General features: G+C 44.6%; 1 pseudogene; it reads right to left on the reverse strand.

The window, feature by feature from the left end:
• On the reverse strand, nt 1-1,284 carry Gm4691 (predicted gene 4691; annotated as a pseudogene).

Consider the following 5,273-nt stretch of genomic DNA (forward strand, 5'->3'; position numbering starts at 1 on the left):
GGGTGCAGCGAACTTTATTGATGGTATTCAAGAGAGTAGGGAGGGCTCCCTAGGCCCCTCCTGTTATTATGGGGTCTGAGATGGAAATTGTGAGGGAGATGCTCAGTGTTGGGGGCCGAGTTGGGATAGGGCCTCTCTCTTGCTCAGTGTCCTTGCTGGGGTGGGTGGTCCAGGGTTTCTTACTCCTTGGAGGCCATGTAGGCCATGAGGTCCACCACCCTGTTGCTGTAGCCGTATTCATTGTCATACCAGGAAATGAGCTTGACAAAGTTGTCATTGAGAGCAATGCCAGCCCCGGCATCGAAGGTGGAAGAGTGGGAGTTGCTGTTGAAGTCGCAGGAGACAACCTGGTCCTCAGTGTAGCCCAAGATGCCTTTCAGTGGGCCCTCAGATGCCTGCTTCACCACCTACTTGATGTCATCATACTTGGCCTGATAAGAACAAACCCCAAGATGACTATCCTTGTCCCAAGTCACTGTCACACCAGAGACAAGCCCAGCTCTCCCCATACATACAGGTTTCTCCAGGCGGCACGTCAGATCCACAACGGACACATTGGGGGTAGGAACACGGAAGGCCATGCCAGTGAGCTTCCCGTTCAGCTCTGGGATGACCTTGCCCACAGCCTTGGCAGCACCAGTGGATTGCAGGGATGATGTTCTGAGCAGCCCCACGACCATCACGCCACAGCTTTCCAGAGGGGCCATCCACAGTCTTCTGGGTGGCAGTGATGGCATGGACCGTGGTCATGAGCCCTTCCACAATGCCAAAGTTGTCATGGATGACCTTGGCCAGGGGGGCTAAGCAGTTGGTGGTGCAGGATGCATTGCTGACAATCTTGAGTGAGTTGTCATATTTCTCGTGGTTCACACCCATCACAAACATGGGGTCATCGGCAGAAGGGGCGGAGATGATGACCCTTTTGGCTCCACCCTTCAAGTGGGCCCCGGCCTTCTCCATGGTGGTGAAGACACCAGTAGACTCCACGACATACTCAGCACCGGCCTCACCCCATTTGATGTTAGTGGGGTCTCGCTCCTGGAAGATGGTGATGGGCTTCCCGTTGATGACAAGCTTCCCATTCTCGGCCTTGACTGTGCCATTGAATTTGCCGTGAGTGGAGTCATACTGGAACATGTAGACCATGTAGTTGAGGTCAATGAAGGGGTCGTTGATGGCAACAATCTCCACTTTGCCACTGCAGATGGCAGCCCTGGTGACCAGGCGCCCAATACGGCCAAATCCGTTCACACCGACCTTCACCATTTTGTCTACGGGACGAAGCTGGCACTGCACAAGAAGATGCGGCTGTCTCTGGAACAGGGAGGAGCAGAGAGCCGCCTTATTCTAACTTCTCCTTAAACATACATGTCCTAGTTTCCTTTCTGTTGCTGTGATAAAAACACTCTGACCAACATCAGCCTAGGGAAGAATAGGTGTGTTTAGCTTATATGTCTAGATCACAACCATCTTTGAATGAAGTCAGGGCATGAAGGAACCTGGAGGGAAGGCCCAGGGAGGAAAGATGTTCCAGCCATGCTCATCTAGCTTCCTTGTTCAGCCCAGGGATGTTGCCACCCACAATGGGCTGAGCTCTTCTGTATCAATTAAGATAATGAGGACAAGCTCTCATATACCTGCTCACAGGCCAACTTTATACAGCTCATTACTCAGTTGAGACCTTCTTTTCTTTTCTTTTTCTTTCTTTTTTTTGACACCTCTAGGCAGTGTCGACTTCACAGTTAATAATAACTAGAACAGTAATCCCTTTTTTCCATTGTGTCAAATGTGGGTGTTTCAGGCCTGACTGGTCCATTAAGAATGTTGCATCATTGGGCATGTTAGAGTTCACCTTTAATCCTAGCACACATGAGGCAAAGGTAAAGGGATTTCTATGAGTTTGAGGCCAGCCTGGGCTACATAGCAAGTTTCAGTACAACCTGGAGTACATAGACCCTGTATCAAAGAAAGAAAGAAAGAAAGAAAGAAAGAAAGAAAGAAAGAAAGAAAGAAAGAAAGAAAGAAAGAGAGAGAAAGAAAGAAAAGAGAGGATTAATGAGCATTGATTTGAAAGAAAATGGGACCCATAGGCTCGTAGGGAGTAAGGAGCACTATTAGGAAGTGTGGCCTTGTTGGAGGAAATGTGTCACTGGGGACAGGCTCTAAGGTTTAAGATGCTCAAAGCCAGGCCTAGTGTGGTACTCATTTCCTCTGGCCTGCTGATCCAGATATAGAACTCTTGGCTTTTTCTCCAGCACCATGTCTGTCTGTGTACCACGTTTTCCTTTATAAGAGTTGCCATAGTCATGGTGTCTGTTCACGATAAAAGAAACTGTAAGACAGAAGAATGGAAAGAAGGAAGGAAGGAAAGAAGGAAAGAAGGAAGGAAATTACAAGACTAAAGCATTCCTTCCTTCAATAGCATTTTGAATCTAAAGCTAGTAGTCATTTCTATAAAAAATTTCTATAACATTTCAGGATCTAACACTAACATTTTACTTTTAGCCACTTTGCAATGTCTTGTATTTTGAAATATTATAGGAATGCATGTCAATTTGAAATAAACCATTTCGATTGTCACCCATATAAAAATCAAAATGTTTTATGCTGTGCCTGATGGCATGTGCCTTTAGTCCCATCATTCAAGAGGAGAATCAGGCACACAGATCTCTGTGAATTCTGAGCTACATAGCAAGTTTCAGGCCAGCCAGGGCTGAAGAGTGAGAACCTGTGTCAGAAAAACCAAACACGCACATTTCATAATATACCACTTGTTTCTTTTTATGGGAAGTGTAGTTATTGTGGATTTTTCCCCTGTTTAACTGGAAAAAAATTGACTCCCAACCACTAAATTGTTTTACGGCAAGTTTTATTGTAAAAAGCCAGTATTATAGTGTAGTCCTGGAACGCTAGCACCCCAGAAGCAGAAGCAGGAAGATCACAGCAAGTTCAAAGCCAATCCCAGCAAGTCTCAAGACAGCCAGAGTTACATAGAAACAAACAAGAGTCTCTAGTGTTATAACAGGGTGTTATTCTATCTATCGCCTAAGAATCACCAAGTTTTATAAAATGTAATTAGAATGTTTAGAGTGGCAGGAGCCCACTTAATGAAGGTATATAACTTTGCAACCAAAATACTAACACAAACTAAGTGGTACTTGGGAGATTGCTGGGAGATCCCCTAGAGTAAGAGCTGCTGGCTGCTCCAGCAGAGAGTGAAACCACACAAGATGATTGGATAGTAACAGAGCCTGCTGGCCACACCAAGCCAGAGAAAATGGTTCACTCTGAGTACCTTAGGTGCAAACTGAGTGGGGAGACCTAAGGCTTTGGGAACGTGCTGAACGTGAATGCTGGGAACTGGAGCCAGGTTCAACTGGAAATGGGTAAGCTTTGCTGGATTCCCTTAGGAGAAGCATGCCTGTTGGTGCAGTAACCAAGCTGAAGGTTTTCTGTTTCTCGCTGAAGGCTGGATGTCTGTTTCATCTCCTTTTATCTAGGGATAATCACTTATGAACCAACACAGCTTTGATGTAACAACAGTTCTCTGTTTACAGTAATTCCATTATGAAATATACACATTTCAGGGCTGCAGACTGGTTCAAGGGTTAAGAACCCTGGCTGCTCTTCCAGAGGATCCATGTTCAATTCCCAGCACTCACATGGCAGCTCAGAGCTGTCTATATCTGCAGTTGCAGGGGAGCTGACACCCTCACACAGACAAAACATCATTGCATATGGAATAAAAATAAACAAGTTTTTAAAGAAAAAACTCAGCAAACTGGTCATAGTTCACACTTTAATCCCAGCACTCAGGAGAAAGAGTCAGGCAGATCTCTGAGTTAGAGGCCAGCCTGGTCTACATAACTATTCCAGAACAGCCAGGGCTACATAAAGACACCCTGTCTCAAAACAAAACAAAACAAAACAAAACAAAACAAAACAAAACAAAAAAAAAAAACAATCAAATCCTCTAAAATACACATTTCAGAAAAAAAAATAGGCTATGTGTATCCTTTGTAGATTGCTATTTTCACTGTTTCATTTTAGACCCTGTACTTCAGTGACTTTTCATAGATGGTATATGTGTGGGGTAGGCTGGGAAGACCATAAAGTTAGAAACCAGGTAGAAATCTCTTTCCAGTAGTTCCTGTCTCCATCAAAGAAAGACTTCAGGGACCAGATAAAGTTCGCAATTTGGGTGAAGATTGTCACAGGACAAAGGTGGTAGATCAAGTTTCTTTTTGGTGGGGGACTGTTTTTTAAGCCAGGGCTTCTCCATGGAACATTGGCTGTCCTGGAACTTTTCTGTAAACCAGGCTGGCTTTGAATGTATAGAAACCTGTCTGCTTCTGTCTCCCAGTATTGGAATTAAAAGTATTCAACTCCCTCTGCCCTGCCTGTTTCAGGTTTCCTGAAGGAGTTGCAACTTGGGATTTTTGGAAGCTCAGCTTATGGGAAAACGTTAATGGGGAAAATTGTGAGTTAAGTGAGGAAAGATGGGAAATCCAGGGATAGGTTTGGGATTTTCCAGAATAGGGTTTAGTTCTCTTTTCTACCCTGATGGGGTCAGGATGCTGATGTGCCATGGTGTCAGGTGCATGATGGGAATTGCAAGTTGTAAAGGCAAAGAATATGCACATAGGACTTTAATAAAGCAGAGAAGGATTGACAGTCACCTTGGTCAGCCTTGCTGGTCCCAGCAGGTTTGAGTGGTCGAACTGTAATATGCTAACTACACCAGCTTCTGGTCTAACTATAATATGCTAACTACCACAGCCTCTGGTCTAATATGCTAACTGCCACAGCCTCTGGTCTAACTATAAAATGCTAACTACACCAGCCTTTTGTCTAACTATAATATACTAACTGCACCAGCCTCTGGTCTAGCTATAATATGCTAACTACCCGAGCCTCTGGTCTAACTATAATATACTAACTGCACCAGCCTCTGGTCTAACTGTACCATACTAACAAAAGCAACCTCTGGTCTAACTGTAATATGCTAACTACATCATCCTCTGATCTAACTGTAATATACTAACTTCACAAGCCTCTGGTCGACTTACAGTTCGTCCCTTGTTTTAACCAGCATCAATCTATCTCATGTCAGTTTGGTATTTTGATTTCAATGAACATACAGTAACATTGTTCCAAATGTCAGACGGTGACATAAACTCTCACGAAGGCAGAGCTGAGTATGCACATTCCTTGTAGACAAAGCAAGTCTGGTGCCGGAGTGTATCGGTTTCAGGCTATTACTGCTTGGGAGT

This window comes from Mus musculus, chromosome 6, assembly GCF_000001635.26.
Source record: "Mus musculus strain C57BL/6J chromosome 6, GRCm38.p6 C57BL/6J".
NCBI classification, from domain to species: Eukaryota; Metazoa; Chordata; class Mammalia; order Rodentia; family Muridae; genus Mus; species Mus musculus.